Raw genomic sequence first — 25654 nt, forward strand, 5'->3', positions numbered from 1 at the left:
TTTTTTTATAGTACATATCTTTAAAACAATATGTAAACGGGTTGTTTTTCGCAAACTTATCTACTGGTGTAGCCTTTTGTTGTGGAAAATACGTTTCTTGTATTTACTCAGGAGACCGTGTAGCAGAAAGGTCTGAACGCCAAAGAATACGCAAAATACACAACGTTTTTCGTATTCCTTTGTACAGTGTTAAATAATTCAAGCAACTTAAACTTAATCATGCATAAAATACTTTTTCAGTGAATAATTTAGTACATTATGGTTTTTTTTTCGGTATCCACTTATCAAATGCAGAGCTACATGTTATGGTTCAGTGGAAATAATGAGGGACAAAATATACCTAACTAGTCGTCGCTTGCGGCTTCGCTCGTGTTTTAGGGGTTGGTCGTCAGTTGTTAGAGATAAAAAGTAGCATGTCTTTCCTTGGAGTACAAGATTCATACCAAATTTCATCAAATTCATTCAGTGGTTTGGCCGTGAAAGAGCAACAGACAGACAGAGACTTACTTTCGCATTTAAAATATTGGTATAGATTATGCATAATAAAGCATTGGCATACGCTTATGGCATTACATTCGAATACGTATATTATATAATAAGAATTGATGAGGAACCATACTAACGATTGAAATTTAAGCGAACAGCCGTTTCCAAATATAAATGAACTAGCCCTTCCCGTGTTAGGATCGATTAGATGAGTTGAAAACTGTAGGGGCGCGGTGCCTATCTTAAAACGAAATTACTTAAAATACCGTTCGAAAGGACTGATTCAAATTTCAAATCTCTTTATAATATAGTTTAAGCTGTGCGTTGATATTCAGCCATGATTGCGTTGAAATTACCTAAATTAAAACACAACTCATTAAATGTGGCGAGTGGAATTATTTTATACAGAAATTTTGCACTGTAAGTTGACCTTGAAATTCTGTAAAAATCGATTGAAAAGATCAAACAACAAAACAAAACTTATACAAATATAATAGCATACTTGAATCATTTTTTATACGCATAAACTTTTAAATTGTGTTATTTCGTATCACTGAACCCCTAATAGCAATCTTCTTAAAATAAACGAACCGTTTGATGATTAAGTACCCGCCCTTAATATAATGTTTGCCTTTCATTTACTCCTTTGCATTGAGTATTTGTTCCTTGCGTACATACGCTCCGTCGGCTCAGCTGTTAGCTTTTAATTAGACTTGTCGGTTGGTCCCGTTTGAATTGCATAATGATTGTTATCTTAAATGTCTAAGGATTTCTAACCAAATTCTCATGATTTCCCAGTCTCTACTAATATTGTTCGTACTTGATAAATTATGTTTGTAGGTTCATTCTTGTCGCGCTTAAACGCAGTTACTCAGTTAAGTGATTCAGACTTTTTACATCATACAAACGGAATTCATTTGTATTTCATATTAAAATTATTGTTTTTTTTCTTAGGTCAAATTGATTGATTACTGTAAAATTAAAGCGTCAATAGCGCAATGGCTTAAGGCCGTCAAGCGATGTAAAAAGTCACAGGATCGATTGTACTGACTCCTTGGGCTATTATCACCGCCATTCCTAGCACAAGCTTTAAACTTAATTATAAGGGTTAATAGCAATATTAGTAATCGCTTAACGGGTTTTTCCAGCGATTCCAAATATAAAACAATAAAAAAAAACTGCAACAGCAATAAGTTGAATAATATCATAATTATTCCACCACTTTCTTTTTAGATCTGATTTTAATTCTGATTCCACAGTCACGTTTTTTGGTATTATATGTATGTGTTATTTACTTAAAAGATTGAACTTATGACACTGAATTACACATAACTTATAAATAAACTTAAGGCTATTAACATATTTTTTATCTTGATACCTAATATGAGCAAAGTATGAAAATATAGATTAAATATAAATAAACAATGAATATAAAAACATCACAGTAATATTAATAATTCAAGCTAACGTTACAACGCAACAAGTTTGTCAAACATCAAATTGACATAGTTGCCAATCATCGTGGTTTATTAATTAATGCTGGTGCGTCCAAATAATGTGTACCGAACTCGTATCGTATCATTTAATGGTTCTCGTCATTAAAAGCTGGAAAATACGACCGAATTTTATATACAGTGGATCTATAAAATCACTAATTAAATGAGATCCGATAAGTCAGAAATTTAACTCGGCTTAGTCACAACGTTTACAATAATTCGACCGTGTGGTGCAGAAATATTCCAACCAACTAAGAAAATTTATATTAAAAAGAAACCCATTTGTATAGTGACAGTATTCTCATTTATTATATTTTAAACAAATATCATAACATTTTGTAACAGGATTACAGTAATTATAAAAGTAAAGCCCTGTTTCCAAACCAATTTGAATTATGTTCAAAACATAATTTGTTTTCAAAGTTCTAATTCATGTTTGCTGCATAAGAGTAACACGACTGTATGGTTTACAATTCATTATTTTAACATAATTTGAATTATGATCTCTTGTTCTACGTTCTTGTGATATTTTAGCTTTTATGCCGTAGACATAAAACTGATTGTACATAATAAGCTGTTGTTAGTCTGTTACATGAATGATATATGAGTGTAGAGGTATTCTTTAAAAACAACTTGAAGCTCACAACAGAACACGATCCTGATTTAACGGAATGTGATAACAATTTAGAACATTTCCAGAGTGAGAATCGAAGCTCTTACAAAACAGCATTGCAGGGCACATTATTAATAATAAAATTTGTAAATTATTTGCTGTCTGATACCTGCCGGATTCTCCGTTAGCTAAGAATTATAATACAACCTGTATTTAAGTGGCGTGGTGGAATTTTATTCAAAATATAAAATAATTATATTGTCTTTTCTATCCACCATATTGTCTTTGATCTTTTACTAAATCTTATATTTATTAATTAAGTTTTTAGTTAATTTTTATTGTTTGCTTTAAAAAATATATTTAACATCATACTTAATAACAAGAGCAATTCCAATTTTAAACAGATGAGGATATTTGTGAGATGAGCCCCAGCTACCATTATTTTTATTAACAGAAACAAACGATGATCAAATTTAATCAAGGAATAAACCCACAATGTTAACACGCGCCTAAAATTAATTAATTCCAATCTTGATGTTTGTTCAGTGTAAACCTATCAGGACAAGTAATAAATGAACAAAGTTTCACAATAGTCACTTTATTAGTAAATATATATTATGTCATATAATATATATATATATATTTTATATATAAATGAAAGTTTCGACGGCGATAGCAATCAGAGCTGAAGTCCACAAGCTAATATAATAATTATGCCGTAGGTTCTTTTTTACATTTTTTTTTTTGTTTTTTTACTCTGTAGCTGAAGATAGTGGTCATCTTCGAATTGTATTAATGTCATATTTGAAATAAGAAACAAGCATTGAATGAAAACATTTTAGGTATTGGTTAAAAGGTCAGGTAGCTATAAAAATATATTTTTTGTCGATGAAATTTTATACGAGAAATCCTTTATATTTGTGATCTACGAAAAGTAAGTTTCAGATTTCCTTAAAACCATCTAAAAACTAATATAGAAGCTGAAAGCTTGTATAGTATTTCATTTTATTTATTATAAAGGCACGAAATAAGACACCATCTCTGATGATGTCCATTCTGAAAGAAGACCTACCCTTCTATGACATATCATAGAAGGTAAGTGTTCCATCAGAATCATGATTCTGTACGTATTATAATGCACAAGTTTATGTACAAAAACAAGTGCAATCTCTATTTAATTACAAAATCCGATGGCATGGTACATTCGATACAACAACAAAGAATTCAAGGAGTATCAACAGATTTAGGGGCGTTTCGAGGTACGCCACTGTAAAATCCGTTAACTTCCTGAAACCGAGTTGCTTATAAAAAATTGTTTGCAACAAATCCAATAATTTCTTTATTGGCTTGCATTTTAACTCAAGTACTCGATGCCTGTCGCGTTATAAGCCAGCCATTAAGCCAATAAAGCAGTCTGAAACATGATTACGATGCTGTGAAGCGCATACGAATATGAAAATATGATTATGGGAAGGGTAAAAACATTAAATTAATCTTTGTTTCTCAGCCTTGTTGTCTAAATATTAATGATTATAGGAAAACTATAAACACAGGATAGTATTTACTCCTAGTTAATTTAGTTCTTCAACTGTGTTTTAAATTTAAATAAAACGATTCAAATTCATGAACTTACAGGTTATTTAGACGAAGCTACAAAGATCCGGGCCTCCTAAATATTCATAGATTCAGTTTGTTTTCAGAAAGTTTACAGAAGCTAAGTATTGATCAGAAAATTTTACCCCAACGAATTTGAATTCATTACGCTACTCTGCTTCAAAGTAAATCCATGCTGCTACGAGTATCCGCTCGTGTAACCTTAATTCCTTATATATTATAAAGAAATCAAAGAAGAACGAATATAAAGGATTTAGTAATTTAACTAATTAGAGAGACTTTTAAGGAATTAAGGTTACACGACCGGATACTCGTAGCAGCATGAAGTATATATATATGTTAGAGATAATTAATTTACACGGGTATACAACCTCATTTATTAGAATGACAATAACACAACGTGATTAACGTTTTAAAGGTTGTCGGTTGAGAGATGTCAATTGTAAGTAATATTATTCGGGCACGTATTTTGTTTCACAGCCAATTGATGGAAATATAAAGATTTAATTATGTATCTGTCAGTGTGTGTTCCTTTGTTGAGTGAGGCACTTGGTCTCTTGGTCTTGGGACAGCGCCAACGCCAGACGTGCGTACTGACTGAATTAGTAAAATCAACATATCGGACGACAATAGTAATCGTTTAGATGGCTATCCATGTGAATCTCCGACATATATATATATATATATATATATATATTATAATTACAAAAATATTACAACTACTTGATTATACAAATTAATAATACAATAAATAATTAAATAGTAACAATTTCTTACAATCAAAGTCGAAGTCTTCATTTAAATAAGATACATTTGAAATAATAAGTAATAAGACTTTACCAGCAGACAGCCTGTGGAGATTTGGTTATTCAAAAAGGAGTGTAAGATTCTGACAAATGAAGATGTACTGACAAATCTTACTTTATTACTTTAACGTTATAGCAATCTTAGGCCTGTTACTCGCTGTCAACGTCTCGGCGTTAACAATAAACCAGGTCGTTAACAATGTTTATGTAACAAAATAGACTATCTTTTCGGCTTATCAACGCGTACGAAAGGAAAGTATATTCTGAGTTATTGATGACAACATTAAATTATGAATACACTAAGTTTCATAAGTCAATTTACTTAAGCTTTTGAACACCTCCTTCTCGCCTAATATTATTCACTTCATAAGAACCCTCGGCAATAACCTCTGAAATCTGAATGTCTTCATAGACAAACAGTTTTATTGAGGCTATAACTTACAGTAAAGAGCCAATTAAAATGACGTCACACGCCTTGCTTAAAGTGCTCTCTTAGATTCAGAGTCAATATTATCTTCACATTGACTACTGTTATTTAAAACTGAATTTAATTTTGTATAAAAAAATCCATTACGCTTTTTATTTTTTTTAATATAAAAATAAATTAATAACTATTGTAGTATTAGAGCTCATATAAATATATGAGCTCATAATACACTTGGTGAGTAGTTATAAATGACCTAGGTTTATGTGCAAACCGATATGTTCCCCTGATACTCATGTCATGAAGTGGCTTCGAATCATTAACTTTTATATTGTCTTATTTGGATTTATAGTTCATATCATGCTTTTGAATAAAATCTGCCTCCTGCATAGCCTTAGTGAAGAGTGGAGGAATAAAGGATAAACTAAATATTTTAAAAGGAGAGAAGACTTTTTCCCAGCAGCGGGATTAAGAGCTATAACTTAGGATTTTAAGTAGATAGTTAAATCTAAGCAACAAATTACAATATATAAAGATACTGTTATTTCACCGTAGGAAGAATATTTAATTAAGAATATAAGAGCTCAAAACAAACAAACACATACTATAGTAGCTTACAAAAACTGACATTTTAATTGTACCTTTTAATACGAGCGGAAGTAAACCATTTATAGAATTTCAATATTAAACCGATATTGAAGAAGCGCTTGATCCATCTCCTAGGATTAATCTCTTTAGCTAAACTTGCAGAGCCATTTTGCCGTCGACTGGAGAATTCAATTGCATATCGATTTTCAATTTTCTATTCACTTATACGTATCTGTTTGAGCGTAATAAAATAATTGATTTAATGTATGATTTTTTCTCTATAATTTCGTTTTGAAACACTTGGAGAAAACTTTTTCATATGATTGTACTATTATTCTATTTGATGAAAGTGTTGTATAAATTTCAAACGTAGGCATTTAATTGGTCCATTAGAAAAACGTCGTCCCTTTGATTGCTCTATTAAAAGGCACTTAATAAAAGCTGTCTTCATAATTGGATGAAGTTTTTTACGTATTGAAGCATTACTGTATCTAAACAATTAAGCTAGCCATAGTTCTGAGACGGATGAGTTTGGATCAATTTTACGCATTTACAAAAGAACCAAATAGAAGGTTAGTATCTTTTTTTTATCATAGCGACTCCTTCATTTTATCTATATATGTATGTACACTCATAAGCATAATGTAGAAAACATACGAAACTAATCGGTTAGGACATCACGGCTCGAAGACGTGAAACTTAATCTCCATCTCATGATCACCGATGTGAAGGAAAACATAGTGGAGACACCTGAATATGGCGGATGACAATCTGCCATGTTTATCGACCAACACGCATTGGAGCAGCGTGCAGCATACTCCACAACTAAGTAAGCTCCAAAACTTTTCTTCATTTCTAGAATATTTACAGACTGTTACTGTTACAAACTAAATAATACAACAATTACATCGTTAAATTATTATTTAAAAACTAACAGATCAGCAAGACATATCTTTGTTTGAAATAGATAAAAAAATAACTGTATTACAGACTATCTCTCTCTATGAGACTAGATATTATACATAAAAAAAGACAGGAGTCCTTTTTTAAAATAAATTTGATTGTATTTATAATTTATAAAAGGAGTAATTATATCTCTTTGATTAATAAATAATCAAAGCAAGGTCTATAGTTATTGCCTTGTATTGTCCCGCTCAACGAGGCATATGGCGCCGATTAGACTCGACTGGATTCGTTGGAGTGGAAGAATGGGAACGGAAATCAAAGAGCTAGAATACGATCACTACGGATAATATTACGATTATGGTTATAGTTTTAATGATATGGGTATATTAAATGATTCTCATAATTTGAATGAACTCTTTAATTGAAATTGGAATATTTTGTTGGAAGAGATTTTCTAAGGAAGTATTTTGATTATAGTTAGAAAACATTTCTTAAGATTGGATCAGATTAAACTTAGAATATACTAATATTAGGCTTAGAGCAACGAATGTTTACGATCATTACAAAAATGATCTCAGTATCTTATCAATGTATAATGGGCAACATTTACGAGATAAAAGATGAAATAGCGTCTATGTGTGTATTTTTTAACGAATATTTCTATAATGTAACATGCCTTAGTCAGTATTATACATCATCTAGGAATAATTATGCATCTCTGTAAATATATAAACATATTCTATTTATAAATATTTACAAACTAGAATATGAAAGGAGTCATGCATCACTAAAACCATCCATATATTTTTTGCAGTTTTTTCAGAATAATTCCTAGATTCCTAGATGTTCTATAGTTAGGAAGAGTAATAGCCAAATCTGAAATGTCATTTATATATACAGATAAAGCAGACATTTTTTTTCTTTTATGTTATTCGTTGTGACATCTGTGACCTTTTGGTTTGCCTTTTTTAAAAACATTACAATATCAAAATTGATATATTTTATAAAATTTATATGAGTATAATGCGTAAATAATTCTAAAAATAAAACGAAAATTTGCTTTACTATATATTATGTATTAAATAAAAGACACAATTAAATAAAATTGATTTTAATAATCCCGCGTGAATTATGACATTAACAATAAATACATTTTAATAAAACCGTGTATAAAATAGAGAAAGAGGGAGGAAAGATCGCCTTGAGGAGGCATAACGTTTTTTCCTCATGTTCTACCAAATCACTGTACTGTAAGCCGCGTAAAAGAATTTCATTCCAAAAAAAAATATTTAAGTAAGTGATAATATACAGCTTCATTAAATTCTTTACTGAATTGCTTCTAATAAACGTTGTTTACATGCTCTACCAGGCGCCTTTGTGTTGTTGAAGTATTCTGAAGGCCAAATAGGTGCCACTAGGTCTCGACCAAGATTTGTCAACATTACGCTTGTTACACTAAATTAGTTCTTATTGCAATACCAAGTGGGACCGTTTTCGTGATAACTATCATGCGTAACTTGCAATGCAGTATTATCATGTTCAAGGACAAGGTTAAAAAACAAGGTCATTATATTTACAGGTATACTAAACTATTTTATACAATACTTTCTTATATAATTATAGCGTAGGAAGTTAATTCCCAATCTAACCCCTAACTATACCTAATAAGTTTTTTTAAGTATCCTAATATATTTTCAAACCTATATGACATAAATTAAAAGTCTTTTGCACACCTTAAATTAATACCTGACATCTATCTATCTATTCCAATAAAGATACTTTTCGTGTGCCTAACTATAAAAGCTACTAAGCCGAGATGGCCCAGTGATTAGAACGCGTGCATCTTAACCGATGATTTCGGGTTCAAACCCAGGCAGGCACTACTGAATTTTCATGTGCTTAATTTGTGTTTATAATTCATCTCGTGCTCGGCGGTGAAGGAAAACATCGTGAGAAAACCTGCATGTGTCTAATTTCAACGAAATTCTGCCACATGTGTATTCCGCCAACCCGCATTGGAGCAGCGTGGTGGAATATGCTCCAAACCTTCTCCTCAAAGGGAGAGGAGGCCTTTAGCCCAGCAGTGGGAAATTTACAGGCTGCTAATGCTAAAAAGCCAATATACATAAAACCTGTACCATAAGATGCAGCGCTTTTTGAGAGGTTTTATTACATACTCGCAATACTTTCGAATGATTTAATCCGCTTTGCAATTTAACCCGCTGTAAATTTAGTATATTCACGTAACAAGTGTGAATTACAAATTGTTATAGGATTTTTTATATTTGTAAATATTACATAATCATAGATAATTAAACGAAGCAAGTCCTAATTTTTTTTATACCCTGATCATTGTTGTCAGTATAAATTAAAAACAACTTCTGCGATCTGTAATGTAGGTAGTAAAGGTTCATTACAATTTAAATACTTAGTTGGCTATTTCTGTTTTTGTACTTAATAGTTTTTATTACAATTTCGGAAAGTCACCAAAAATTACATAAAACGTTATAATTTTAATAAGTTCACGACGAAACTGTGTTGACTTTTAAACAGCTTTATAAAAGAAACGATATTATTTTTCAATAATACAAAGACTTCCAGTAAAGTTTGAGAATTAGGCAACTATGTCTTAATTTTGTCCTCAAATCATATGGCCCTGTGGCGCAATGGATAACGCGTCTGACTACGGATCAGAAGATTCCAGGTTCGAATCCTGGCAGGGTCGTGATCTAATCGTTTTATTTTTTAATTGTAACAATTTAAAAACCAGCATAATATAAAATAATTAATTTACGTTGCCCTTTCACAACTTGATTTAAATGCGGTGATATTATAAACGAGAATAATTAAACGATAATTAAATTCAGAGCCCTACGTGAAAAATCAATCAACGAACGAATTAATTTTCGTTTGTTGATCAATGCATTGTTGTTTAAGGAATGAATTGATGGCATACGGTTATTTATTAATCTCGATTAAACAGATTAATGTTGTTCTGTTACCTATATGTTATAATTAATATCTATAATGTTGTATTATTAATTTTTTTTGAAAAAATATATGTAAAAATAACTGCATTCAAAATTGATATATAATGTACATCACAATATGAGTTTTGCCGAGATTGATCACATTGCGAATGTTTTAGAACATAGTGCAACGTGCAAGGTGCCGTAAATTGACAAAGAAGTGCCTTAAGTGGTACCCAGGTTTTGCACTGTTTCATTCGTATTTCACACTGCAATATAACAGAACGTAATATTGTTGCCAGCGTTATGTGATACTCCTAGGGCAATTTAGCATTGAGCTCCCCTACGAAGATTAAATTATATTATTTCATTTAACGGTTTAATAAATATTAAGCTTTCTTTGTGTAAATAAAATATATTACTATCATTTATTTTTAAGGAAAAATTTGTAAATGGAGAGGAATCTTGTAGCGTGTACTTATTTTCATCAATGAGATGTCATTAGTTCCCTCATTTCCGCAGTGCGGAACGAATTAACTGCCTTAACTAGGGCTCGTTACAGGTGGCTATTCGTTACCACGGCTCCTTTCAGTAGCAAATCCTTAGAGTTTCCGAGCAAACTTTTTGAATAATGGACTTCCATTCGATTTAAACGAGTGGAAAAATATAGTTTCTATTACCTTTGAAATCCTTTTCAAAGGCACAGATTCAATGTTCAAAACATTTTTTATTAGATTTGGTTAATTAATTACTAGAAAAAACTTTCATTTATTTCTAGACAAATATTATATGTAATATCATTCCTTTTCCCTACTTGTCCTTAGATAAGAAAACTGTTTCACATAACTAGTAAGGATACATATTAAGCACTCATTGTATACACAGTTACAGTTTCGGAAGTAATTAGTTAATGTCATGACAATAAATGGCTTCCCTCATCTTCACAATGTCGGGTTATTTATGAGACATCAGAATTATCAAAACGGATTACCTCGCTCTGTTATTAATGAATGGATTTACCTCTTGATACGAAATTTAAAATATACTTATAGAAATTAAATAGAAAAACACTTCAGATAAATAAAAAAAAATTTTAAAATGTTTACAAGGAACGTACACATTTAGACTAATAAAAAAATAAAAAATATTTTTTATATTATATTCTTAGTTTATTTCCAAACGAAATAACTATTTTTATTTTTTGTTACTAGACAAAGTTTCATAAAATCTGTAATGCAATTGGTATATTATACATATCTCGTGGAGGTAGAAATAAATCACTGACAGATTGTACTTTTGATTGATGACAACCATTTCTTTTCAGCGTCTCAGGCGTCTATTCAGAAAGTATTCGTATTAAATATTTCTGAACTGATATTTTACGGTATCAAAATAAAAGTATGCAGAACCAAAATATTTATCATACTGTCTCGTATACATTATTATATATTTAAAACAAAACTCAAAGTATTATTTATTGAATACAAAAATATCAATAAATAATTATAAATTAAAAGCTAATAGTAATTTAAAAACTGAAAATTTAAACATTATGGTTTCAATAATATTAAATAATTAATTTAAAAAAAAATAGGTTAATCTTAATTTTGATGTTTTAATAATTTTCTCTAATATTTACCGGATGTACTTCTTGTATTTGAAATATATTCTCATTATCTTATTTCAAATAATAAATGTGTATGAGTTCTTTAAAATATACTTGTAACTTAAATAGTTATTTAAGCGTTATTTTTTTAAGTTCTTTAGTTTTCGATATTCTATTTATGTTTTCATTTAGTTTGTTTTATTTTCCATATTTTTGTTCAACGAATTCTCTGCTGCAGTCAATATAAAACCTAATGTAGCTTATTATAAATATATTATATGGGGCAGGTTTATCTTTATTGTACGAATATATAATTGTATAATAATTTGGTCTATATATAATAAAATAAATCAAAAATGACTATTATGTTCAGTATTAAAGTAATATATTTAATATGATAAAGACTAATTTTCCTATTACAAAGGCCAAGAAAACAAAGAAAAGAAAGAACCAAGACATATTTTTTACTTTAATTAATTTTGCCGCTAGATTGCTATGCGGAACGCATTTAAATTGTACACAAATAATGTTCTTTTTGTGACAAGTTCTCAAAAAATGAAAAATTAGATTAAATTACCAGACGTTTTGTATTTAAAGCCGTTTCCTAATCTTAAGCCGAAATAAAGTATCAAGCTCTTGTATATAGATTTAGGTTTATACTAGTTAGTTTATACCCGATGTTAATTTAATTGGGTAAAAATTACAAGCAAGTTATAAGTTGAGCCGAGATGGCTCAATGGTTAGAACGCTCGTGTTCAAATCCCGGCAATCACCACTGAATTTTCGTGAGCTTAATTTGTATTTATAATTCTTCTAGTGCTCGACGATGAAGGTATTCGTCGTGAGGAAACTTGCATGCGTCTAATTTCAACGAAATCCTGCCAAATGTGTATCCACCAACCCGCATTGGATCAGCATGGTGAAATAAGCTCTAAGCCTTCTTCACAACAGGAAGAGGAGTCCTTGGCTCAGCAGTACGACATTTACAGGTTAATTTATAAGTTAAAAAAGAAAGAACATTCTTATAGGCACAATCGGTACTACACTCGTACTTAGTACTATTACAACATTTTAATTATAAAGCAATATTGATTTGGCTTTAATTATTTCTAACAGATATATTTTTTTAGTCAGACTTTTAGAATAACATTTGCTCAAGAAGGAAACGAAATATTTTATTAAAACAAATAATGCTCAAGACACTTGGCTCGCGCGAGTTTTGGATTTATTTGCTTTCATTGTGATGTTAAAACAATAGCTTCTCGAAAGACTTTTAGTCGTTTTCTTAGAATACTTTAAGAATTTCTTGTCGACATGTGTCAAAAGTCTCGATGAAATTGTTTTGTATAAAATGCCATCTTAATTTAATCTTTTGTCGTCGAATATTTAAGTCAAGTCACAACATAGTCAAAAATATTTTAAGAATTAATTCCAACATTTTTTTAGTTAGCTTTGAGAAGACGGAACTTCCTCAAGACATTTTAAAGGAACTTCCGTAGGCAAAAGCTTTTGAATGCTCAAAAGTATTATAATAAAATTCTTTAAAAAAAAAAAAACTATATTAAAAGCCAAATTTAATTCGCTTTTAGCTCAATAATTTACTTAAGACATATTTATTAATTAATTAAATTACATGGTCTACCATCTTGTAATGAATTTAATGAGAAACCATTTGCTACGTACTTTAACGACAAATAATTATCTCGAAACCTACGCACAAGATCAATCTGTCATCTACAAACTAACAAAACTTATTAATAATCAAATTCGATCCTATCAATATATTTTGCTTTTAACTTATTAAATAAAACACTATGTCATATGCAAGCTGTCTATTCAAAAAAGATATGTTTCTAAAACAACTGTTTCTAAAACAAGACAGTGAAGAAATTACACCACTCAGCACATATTATTCTATCAAATCATACAATAGTTTTATTTTAATGCGATTTCTAGGTGAGTACAATAGTTTAATTAAAGCGTAAGGGATATAATAACTTCAATCCCGTGTTTATTGACGAAGTTAGTTGTTTTAACATCTTGCTGTGTCTATGGAAAGTGACTATATCGAATGAAAAATATATTTAGCAGCTCCTCTTCCTTTGAGGAGCAGGTTTGGAGCATATTCCACCACGCTGCTCCAATGCGGGTTGGTGGAATACACATGTGGCAGAATTTCGTTGAAATTAGAGACATGCAGGTTTCCTCACGATGTTTTCCTTCACCGCCGAGCATGAGATAAATTATAAACACAAATTAAGCACATGAAAATTCAGTGGTGTTTGCCTGGGTTTGAACCCGAAATCATCGGTTAAGATGCACGCGTTCTAACCACTCGGCTCTTAAATATATATATATATATTATTTTTTATGAATTTTGCACAACATATACTAAGATAATATACTGTTGAAGTAAAAGTCTGATGGTTAAAAACTCTTCATAAGTTAGAGAGCCCATCCATTGAGAAAGTTTATAAATTAATACTATATAACATCGTGCTACGACCGACGGGCGGAGTAGTAAAGTTTAACGCGATCGAAACCGCTCGGACTTAATTTAGACAATTATATTGATGCTTAATTAATAAACAATTCAATTTAATAATTAATACAATTGTTTGTATTATTGATTTTTTATCCCTAATGAGCTTTGATGATAAAATTTTCATTGAAATTATTGGATAGAGAATAGAGTTAAATTAATAACTAAACCCTCATCAATTTTAAGCACTGTGTCAATTTCTATGCTGTAAGGCATTATTGTGTAAACATAAACGCGAATAAACTAATACAAAGATATACAAATATGTCTGGCCCGCCAAAGCCAATATTTAGCCTTGCTCGAGACGACCTAAACAGAATATAATAGAGAACAGATACATACGTATTATTATCATAATTGGCAATTGGATCTATTATGTAAAACGTCCTTATTAAGACCCACATATGAAATAATTTATACATAAATATTCAGTAAAGACGCAGCATATTACAACATATGTATACATAAATAATTAATAATACAATTTTCCGATATCGCGCCCGAAGTTTGTCGATTTCAAAAGCTCTGTAATTGTTCACCCCTAAACTACAATTTACAGAATTGATTATTTAATGGATTTGGATTGTTTGGTTATAGTGTTTAATCATTGTTATAAATATTTTATAGTTAATTCTGCTTCATATACAACGTTATATATATTTATAAGAACGAAAGAAGAGATATTTTATCTATGTTTAGCTACTTGTGGATTTTAATACCTTACGAGCAATAAGACCACGGTGGCCGAGGTATTCATTGAAAGAGCCTCATCGAGGCTTATATATGAAACCGACGAAAAGTCGATCAGGATGAACTTTAGTAAAGAACGACAAATATAAAACAATTATATGAATAAAACATTTTCTTTTTTTCGTAATAATGTAATTTTTTTATTTAATAAAATCTTTTTCACTAGCTGTTTCAACGAAGTGTGAGGTGAGAAATTCTGCACACACATTTTCAGGAGTACCTAACACCTGCCCGTCGACAGGTGTAAGATCGCCTGAGTAATTACGTGAAAACGTAAAAAACTCACTTTCGAATTGATAATATTAATTAGGACCTGAAATCATATCATACAAAAATGCAAAAAAGATACGCATAGAAACCACACGAAGTACGGAAGAGGTTTTTCAACGTAAAAGATTTTTCAAAGCTAATTACGAACAGTCTAAGTGCGATAGAGGCTTTGAGTCTGATTTAGCAAATTGCGACAAGCTCAATCAATCAACGCTGAACAAGTAACGAGATTCCTAACACTTCTATAACATGTCGAGCTACTTCCCTTTTTGATTGATTATAACTGAGAGCACTTCATGTATATGGGCATCATACAAAAGGTTATTTATACCTGCTCTTAGGAAAGTAATACGTTGGTTATGTTGTGGGTTTCCTAGTTTATCATTTATTTATATTTCTATTGTCAAAATCTCAATTTGTAAATATTACTTTATAAGAACGACTTTTGGCAGTTAGTATAATACTAAGATTTTTCAAAATCAATGTTTGTTTTTCCTTTTATATTACGAGTATTATTTAATAATTATTATCTATAATAGAAGCTAAATGCAACTCATAATATTATGCGACAGTGTCTATGATACATATGAGCATAAAATAAAATGTTGTTTGTATATAGAAGTCAAAGTTAAATAAAATAAAAGTTTGTCAACAAAATAAATTACCTATTTTTTTTTTTTTTATATTTAAATGGGACCTAGTAGGAAGTATACTAAAAATATCGTTTATAAATAACGGAATTATAAGTTAATAAATACATATACACAATAGGAATAAATACAAACATAAATTTTATTGACAACCACCTTTTTTAAATAAAGTGAAACTAAACAAATGACTCCTGCTTACGTAGCGTCACATAAAACGTAAAAGCCTGTTAATATCCCAATTTTGGATAAAGGACATCACATCTTGAAGATAAGGTTTGGTCTACCGTACTGTTCCCCTGCAGGCCGTTGGACACAGATGGCTAAACTTCATCCAACAAAATAATCTAGGTTTTTCTTAACCACACCACACCAGGCTTGAAGATCAAAAACTATTTAAGTCGATAAAGTTGAATGTGCAGAAAACCGAAATATTCAAGCACATTGTATGTTACATAAATATTTGCTAAACAAATCATTTGATGCGCGGATTTTATCGAAATTCTGTTTGTGATAGGGATGATAATACACAAAATATCTTCCGAAAGATAACAATGAAATCACACCAAAATCAGCTAATGGATATCCATAGTACAGGCGGTGTGATGTATTATGCCTATATAGAAGGAAATCCATATTTGGTAACACGTGAACACGTGCATAGACGAAGGAGTGCAAATTGATTAAGTGAGATTTTTAGTGAACAACATGTTAGTATTAGCGTATTTATAAGTTTATACATCAAAAGGTGTATATACTAATATATCTTCATACATGCAAATTAATAATATAAAAAAAATAACATCCACCTGTTCATTAATTTATTTGTATTTACGAGTTAAGTACACACTTTTTTATATTACCTTTAGGATGCACTGTGTGTAATGAGATTGCTTACGACAAAATTTATTGAAGCGTTGTATTGCAAATATCAGTGAATGGCGTAAATGTTTAAATAAAGCTGACAAGTTAAATTCTCTTAATTAAATATGACGTCAGACACGTATTTACTGTTGCACTATCTATATTAAAATTTTCCAATGAATGCAATGACTTTTGACATGAATTTAAAATATTTCTTTATAAAGACTTCTCAGGAAAAATATTTATTAAAGTAATTGTGAGTTTTCATGTGTCATTTGCTTCGATTATATGTTCCAACGAATGAAGCAGATGCTTTAAATTTAATCTGAAAATATATGGTGAACTTTACCAAAAAATATCTTTAAGCGACTATAACTTATCGCTTCTTTCCTGATGTATACAATCATTATACTAGTTCAAATGTATTTTCCCTAACGGCTTATGGGTTAAGTGAAACACTTACACAAACTGCGATAAATCACAAAATAAAATCAAGCAATCTTGGTTGCATTGCAACTGGCTTTAATGGCGTCGCTTCATCTCTGGAATTGGAGTAACAAACCAGTAAATACACTTTCTGAATTTAGAGATACACTTGTTTGACGAACTTTTCATGCGTCCACTTATATTTGAGTAAAATAAACCCATTTTGTAAGAGATTAATTTATTCAGTACACATTAAATTAAGAGGTGAAATTAGCACGCTGCACCAAAACAGATCGGATATACGTGTGGCAGTTTTTTTATTAATAGCAAACTGACAAATGGACCACCTGATGAGTAGTTGATGACCACCGTCTATAGACATTATTAATATATAAAATATTAATCAATCTTTACATCGCTAATCCACCACTGACCTTCGGAACTAATATGCTATGTTCCTTGTGCCTGTTATGTAAGCTGGCTCAATTAACCCTTGAACCGTAAAAAGATACCATTGTTGTTTAGTTTTTTTTCTATAATATATCAAATATTCGCCTCTAGACTGTAAAGCATATTAACAATTCCTTACATCGCTAATGCGACACCAGCCTCGGAGTCTATGTTATGTCCCTTGTGCCTGTAGTTACCTAGCTCACTTATCTTTCAAACAGGAACAAAATAATAAGTATCGCTGAATGGCTTTAGAACGAAATTTGGCCGGCTAGGGGATAAAACAACTTAAGTAATGTAGATTTTCACTGAACACATGCAGATTTCCTTGTAATTTTTCTTCACTGCCAAGCACAATATTAAATATAAAAACAAATTTTGTACATGTAAATTCAGCAGTGTTTGCCCAGTGTTAAACCTTCCGTTTTAAACCTCAATTACCTTCAGTTTAAATTCAGGTGTTTCAACTGCTGCGCCACCTTTGACCTTATATTTAACTAAATATATATAACGGGGCGAGATTACTTTGAATGTTGATTTGGATAATTAAGGAATAGTTGGCAATAATGTTTGATGGCTGATTTACTTTTAAGAGCGGGTCACCCCGAATGGAGTTGTAAGTGTCATGGCAACGCGAGTCGTTATGTTTTGACAATCGCCTCGAATGCGATGGTTGCTTGCAAACCCATTTGCTCTTAATCGAGATGAATTATTGTAATCCTTTGGTATTAATGTAGTGTACGATTATTGAATCAATTAATACAGTGATTAGACGATATTAAATACGTTTTATTTTGTGAACATCTCCATTGCACGCTCACATAGTCTTCCAAATGTCGGATCAATCCCCGAACCCAACTGTTCGGCATCCTGCTCCTCCGACATATATGAATATTCATTTTAAATTAATTATTAATTATGCAAACAATGGACACAAAAAGTAATCTACTATAAAATTAAGTTGTTAAAATAATAATAAAGATAGATTGTAAACTGTCGAAAAAAATGTAAAGGAGCATTGAATTTACAATGAAACGTATCAAGTTTTGATAGTTTATAATCTCTTAGGTGAGGTTATAGTGTTTATAAATTAAATGAAATTGGTCCGTTATATTAAAAGCTTGTTTGTATTTTTCTGACAATGTACAACCTGGCTAGATTCACTAGAAACTAACAGTCCTTGACTATAATTATCCGGTAACAAAAAAATTAACTCGGAAATTCTGTACGTTTCATAAAGAATTTAAAAATCCTTTTTGTATGGAACTACTGATATTCTTATTTTCTTCTTCAAATATAAAGCTTTTGTTAGGAGTCAGAAGAATAACAGCGTCAAGGGCCATCGAACCTTTCAAAGGGATCGAACCTTTGACTTTATCGTTATACAGCCTTTTCGTGGAGCTATTGACGATCAAGAGTTACTTTAACATCGCATATACATAAATACAAATATATTTTATTAAAAAATGTATATACATGAATATCTGCTATAAAACATATGGTAAGCGTAACAAAACATGTTTTGGAATGAATTAATGTGTCTTTATCGGGAAATAATAGCGTAAGGATATTATGGGGCTTTTAGCGGCTCTACTCCTTGATTAGGTCGCCTTTGTTAACTAAAACCTCTTTGTTCGAAGTAGCTTATCGAGCAGCCCAGTTAATTACTTTTAAACAACATATGTAATTCATTATTAAATTCAAAACACTTAATTCTTTTTAACTTCAAAAAGCGAAGACTTATTCAATAAGAATTCGTCCATACATATTATGTTATTTTATGTATATTCGGTTATATTTTTTATATTGGATTCAGTTAGGTTTGCTGGGCTCAAAATAAAAAATCAGAGCGGATATAAAAAAATACCTATTTTTCAAAGTCGGTTATCAATAGTATGTATAGTCCCTGGTTATGCAAAAAAATATATGTAATCATGTTAGGAAAAATTTTTTTAAAGAATAAAATTGGATTATACTTTCGTCACATACGAAAAATGTGTGAAATCAGTCAGATATGATACAGCTAACGCCGTTATATCGTCGAGCCCGAGGGATATTATTCAACCTCGTAAACGTATTCAGTATCTATAAAATGGATATATTTTACATAAAATCTTATAACGTATTCACTGTCCTATAAAAACGATATTAGCTGATGATATTCGGATCACTGGTTTATAAAATAAACAGCTGAATGTATGAACGTATCATTTGTTGTATTGTCTTTGATATTATTACAAATAAATATTAAAGTGGTTTTTTTTTGGTATCTTTATTGATCGATCGACTCATGTGAGGTCAATTCATATGTAAGTAAAATTTGCCATTTTATATAGAGAAGTAAATTCAAGCCCTAGCTCATCTTTTTATCTTTAAAAATTACAGGTCCCCTTGTTTTGTTTATTCTGAGACCCATATAATTTTGCCACATAACACTACATATTGTAAAGTTCCATTACATAAGTTACAAAATAATCTTGTATACTTGATTTGTTTCCATGCTGATATTTTTATTGACAATTCTTTTTTGATTGTCGATTGATAAGGTATTTTTTTCGTACATCTATTATTGTTCAATCTCTTTTCAGTTCAATGAGAGCACCATATTTCCGATAATATTCGTTTTATTTCATTCATCTAGCACACTGTTTGAAACGAATATATATTATGAGACAATTCGAAAATGTAACATAAATTAACTTATTTTTAAATTTAATAAAACAAAAAAAAAATAACAACGTTTTTTTCAAATTTGGTAAATCTTATCGGTTGTTTTTTTTCTGATGTAAGTATTTGTAAGTAGACTAAGAAACCATCCATACCTACACTATAAAATTGACGGTATATTATATAAAAACACAATATTGTCGTAGATGCCAATCCCACCCGTCTCTGCACTAACAATAAGTTTCTCGGGGTCGCTCTCAACTAGTATCAAATATTTGCATAAGCTATGTTACTTGTTATGTATACGGCTTGGTCTTTGTATAGTGTGTATTACTGAACAATGCAGTGCATTCTAGAACAAGACATTTTATAAGAACACTAGTTGTCGCCTACGTCTTCGCATGCGTTAGGGATAGTTGTCAGGTGTAAGGTATTAAAAAGTCTATGTCTTCATTCCAAATTTCATTAAATTCGTTAAGATAAATGGTTTGACCGTAAGAGCGTATCGGACAGACAAACAGTTACTTTCGCATTTATATTATTAGTACCGATTGCATCACATTTTTTTTTATTTTAGCCATTGATTTCGAAACGTAAAAAAATTGTAACTATGTATTTATTATTTAATAATACCATAAAATTATTTCGATGCACACAAGTTTCCTTGGGTTAATTAATCTTTAACTGTATGTAATTTAATATTTGAATAAATATGCTCGTGCGAATGCAAACCCAATCCGAATAAGATCTTCATGTATGCATTTTATTGTCTTTTACCTGTAAAATTAAATTACTTTCAGCGATAGTAGTACCATGAAACAAAACATTATTTTTTTGCATGCGAAATGAAATTATTTCCATGGGGAAAATCCGCATCTTTTTATTCCTTTAAGTTCGGGAGATATCTATGAAATCAGACTATATAACGATTACAACTTTTACTATTGTCATAAAATCAAACGTACTATAAGTGTTTCGCATTCATTTTCAAATGAGACCCGGTAAGCTGGAGAAGCTGCTGAAGCTCTTCAACATATCTCTCCTACGATCTGTGTGGATATTTCCATCGAAATAAATCTCCGGATTTCGAATTTTCCGATGATTCTGCTTTTACCATACATGTTCCCAACTGAAAATTTTGATGAATAAATCCTGCTTTCATGACGTAAAGAACAAGTGATATTCTCCTTGTCAATAAATGCCAAAAGAACAAGTATTTGTTGAAGAGTGTGCAAAGAAACCATCAATTTCTCCGCACACCATAAAGGTGTGGAAGAGCCTGCCATTCTCGCAAGTCGCATTAGACTGTATAACTAGCAAAGACAGTATCTCTGATAACCCACAAATTCTGATTCTGCGTCTTGAAAGGCGTATAAGTTCAAGTAAAGTTAATACTAAATAAAAATATCAGGCCATTATAAATTTTCATGTAGACATTTTATAAAAAAAAAGTTCAATGAAACTAGAAGAACGCTTTCAACTAGGCACAAGGCATTTAATTAAAATCTAATCCATTTTAATTCTGCACGCGATGTTTCCGATTGTGTATAATGTAAGTTAAATGGGAAAATCGTTGTTAAATTAACGTTAAAATACTTAAACGTAAGGGAAAATAAACAAAACCTTTCATCGTAGAATTAACTGAAAAATAAACTCATTTAAAATATAATGAAATCAATTTAATATTAAGAAAATGGGCAATTTATGTGTAATTAATATCATCGACTCAAAAACCTGCTATGTTACCAGACACATAAAATCAACCGATGTTATTAAAACTTTTTCATTCACCCTGGTAGAAAGCTAATTACTTACCAATCGTTTATATGAAAATGTAGAAAAAACTCTTTAAAATATTTCGATTTGTTTTAAATATACCGTATATTTCATCGTTTTCAGTGGAGTTTTAAATGTATGTTTGTCTCTAGAGTTTGATTTTGTTTACTATTTGTTACAAATATATTTTGAATTTTATATATGTATATAGTTTCATAATACGCCATTGATAAATAAGAATCCAAAATAAATATTTACTACAATTATTTCTGAAATAATTATTATTATAACAAAATTATTTGCCATCAATAAGGAGTATGCTTAACTTGCTTTACACTGGCAGTGTAAAGTTCCTTTCCTGTTCCTTGTTTATATAAATGACCTGCCACATCTCCTAGGTGATAAACTCGAGATAGTATTGTTTGCTGATGATACTTCTTTAATATTTAAAATAAAAAGACGTCTTTCAATATATGACGATGTGAACAATGCTCTCTCCGTAATAGTAAATTGATTTAGTGTTAATAATTTAATGTTAAATAGTAAAAAGACAAAATGTATTAAATTCACTACTCCCAATGTAAGATGTATCAAAACGAGTGTACTTTTAAACATAGACTCAGCTCTGCAGCCTATGCGGTAAAAAAAATTAGACTTTTGACTGATGTGGATACGGCTCGCCTTGTGTATTTCAGTTATTTCCACAGTATAATGTCATATGGCATCCTACTCTGGGGTAATGCAGCTGACATTAATATCATTTTTGTACTGCACAAGAGGGCTATTCGTGCAATTTATAACCTGGGCCCAAAAGATTCGTTAAGAGGTAAATTTAAAGAAATTAAAATAATGATTGTCGCTTCTCAATTTGTTTTTGATAATGTTATGTACGCAAAAACATAAATGATTTTCTCAGAAATTGTGATGTACATTCTATTAATACTAGGAACAAGAATAAACTTGTTACTCCAAGTACCCGATTACACAGGGTTAGTAACTCTTTTTTGGGGCAATGTATACGTTTCTACAACAGGATCCCAGAAAACGTTCAAAAAAATTCAAAAAAATCGTTAAAGAGCGTTTGTGTTCTAAAGGATATTACTACACTAATAAATTTTTAGTTGACTGCACACCTTGGGAATGAAATGATCGCCTCCAGGCTGTTTCAAATAACTAAAATATAATAATTATTGTACATGTAACATGGAAAAAAAAAAACTCCCGCCGAGTTTCTTTCGCCGGTTCTTCTCAGGTAAGAGGTATTAAATTCCGAACCGGTGGTAGATTTTTGACCATCAATAAGCAAGTGTAAACACTTCTATATTGAATAAAGATTTTTGAAAGACAATAAATGGCATTGTGTCTAATCTGATGCCTATCGTTCCGAATAATTCACCATCTGAGAGTGAGATTACAGAGAGCACACACTTGTGAACTATAACATATTTTGCGTTTATAGACTATTTGCTCTTTAAATAATTTGAATACTTCTTTATTAATGATTACGGATTATAATTCATTCAAGGTGTATTATTTAGTAATGCTAATTCTTATATCATTTTATTTGAATAATCGCAGACTAAGTAGCTTATGGTAATGAGCACGGAGGAGGTTATTAAGGTAAGTACCGCCCACTCACGGGCTTTTCTATCGCTCTGACAGCAAAACCTTATAATTCTCGGTTTTGATAATGAGAGTGTACGTTTCTATTCTTTTGTTTCGCAACGGCAATATGAAATGTCTTCTGCAATTCTGCTGCTGGTGCTGGTTCATTATAACATTATAGCTAATTTTCTGCGGGTCATCAAAGTAAATACGTCCCTCCCAGGATCAATGAAATCGTTTTTATTAAATAATCCTGCAGACACATTCACATTTGAAAATTATTTTTAAGTATATTATAAAAATCATAAAAGTGAAGTTGTTACTTTTAAATGGCCGTGAGTGTATATAGATTATAAGCTTAGCATTTGAACATCTTGGAAACTACTCGGTCGATTTGAATAATTACTTTATCATTAGACAAAGTTAAAGAAGTTTGTACAACTAATGCTACCAATTTAAGGAGCTAAGTAGTAACTATTAACCCTTCGAATTTCGAAGTGATGTTATAAGGGAAGTACGGATAAAATGACATAGTCACCTTATTAAGTAATTGGCGGATTTAAGTTACGTCTCCGCTACTGTATCACGTGACGGCAGGCATATTTAAAATCCTGTCAGATGTTGAGCGCCATTGTCACAGTCGCGTCGCAGTAAGCAGTTCTAACGTGTTACGCTCCTTTAAAAGTTTATTTTACAGATGGTTTTCTCCTATTTTATGGTAAGTTATTTGTTGTTATTTGTAATTATTTCTATTAAAATCAATGAACTATGTCAGTACTCCATGATATCGATTAACTTTATTGCAATCATTAGTTGTTTGATGGAAGTATGATTATTTAATCGTTTTTGTTTACATATGGACAAAATGACATACATATACAATGGACAAAATGACATACCATGTAATTTTGTCCGTTTTGATAATTAACACTTATTATTTTGTTTAGGTGATATGCCGCGAAAATATGAAAGAAAAATTAATCGGCAGTCTTGGAGCCAAGAATCCATGAGTGGTGGGATGGGAATCATGATGGGAATCAGCCGCAAAAACATTTGGTTTTCCTCAGGTGACGCTTAGAAGACATGCACTCAATATAAAAAAAAACCTTGAATTGTAACTCTAAAGGTTAAGGAAGATTCAAGAAAACATTTTCTTTCTAAAATTGAACAGGAGTTAGTAGAACAAATAAAGTTTTTAGAAGCCCGACTTTTTGGTTTGACGCGTACATCACTCCAAGAGCTTGCCTTTGAACTAGCCGAAAAAAATGCTTTCGGTCACCTTTTCAACAAGGACAAGAAAAGTGCTGGACAAGAATGGCTTAAAGGCTTTCTGAGAAGAAATAGAAAGTTGGTTACGATGTATTTCTTGTTTCCTTTGGGCTCATGCGTCATGTGCTGATGCCCCAACGATTTATTTGTGAACTGTGTGCTTAAAAATTAGTATGTCATTATGTCCTTACCTTATATGTCATTTTGTCCGTACTATATGGATAACAAATTTTTGTGATTAGTTAATTTTTTCTTTATATACATTTTATTATAGTTCCTACTTAATTAAAAGACTTTATTACTGATAGTCAATAAACCTAAGATGAATAAAAACGATTGAGACTGTTTATAATACCATTAAATAAATAAATATGATTAAAAAACAAAACACCATGTCATTTTGTCCGTACTTCCCCTACTAAGATATATTATGGTTGTTAATTCTAAAATTATAATGTTCCACTGTTACATAGTATCAATTTTATGTTCAAATACTATTGACAGGTTTCGCTCATACCTAGTTAATGTATAACAATCATTAGATATTAGATATATATTCTTAGATATTACTTCTGATATCTTTACTCAGACGGTATACTTTATGCTTTCTTGCTGTTTATTTTGCTCATTACTCTCTCTATAAGCGACCAAACCAAGACTGGGTCTACGTAGACTACGGAATGATCTGTCCATGCCCTAAAGCACCACATCGACGACAGATTTAGCAACAACGGTATCTATTGGTCTTTGTAAGTAAAAGCAAGGCAGGATTCGCTGACTCAAGGAGAAATTGAACAGCGTTTAAGTTCAGCCCTCTTTTGTTGCAAAAGTCCTCAGCGAGGGTGGGAGGGGTTGCTTTATGTTGCCTGCTCCCCTTGCC

The 25654-nt window shown here is 30.9% G+C and overlaps 1 non-coding gene across 1 annotated transcript; it reads left to right on the plus strand.

Annotated features, from left to right (window-relative positions):
* The first annotated feature begins 9585 nt into the window (after positions 1-9585).
* Positions 9586-9658, plus strand: Trnar-acg (transfer RNA arginine (anticodon ACG)). Its single transcript has one exon. It is a non-coding gene; the product is annotated as a tRNA-Arg (tRNA).
* Positions 9659-25654: the final 15996 nt, after the last annotated feature.

Source organism: Vanessa tameamea, chromosome 15 (assembly GCF_037043105.1).
Source record: "Vanessa tameamea isolate UH-Manoa-2023 chromosome 15, ilVanTame1 primary haplotype, whole genome shotgun sequence".
Classification (NCBI taxonomy): Eukaryota; Metazoa; Arthropoda; class Insecta; order Lepidoptera; family Nymphalidae; genus Vanessa; species Vanessa tameamea.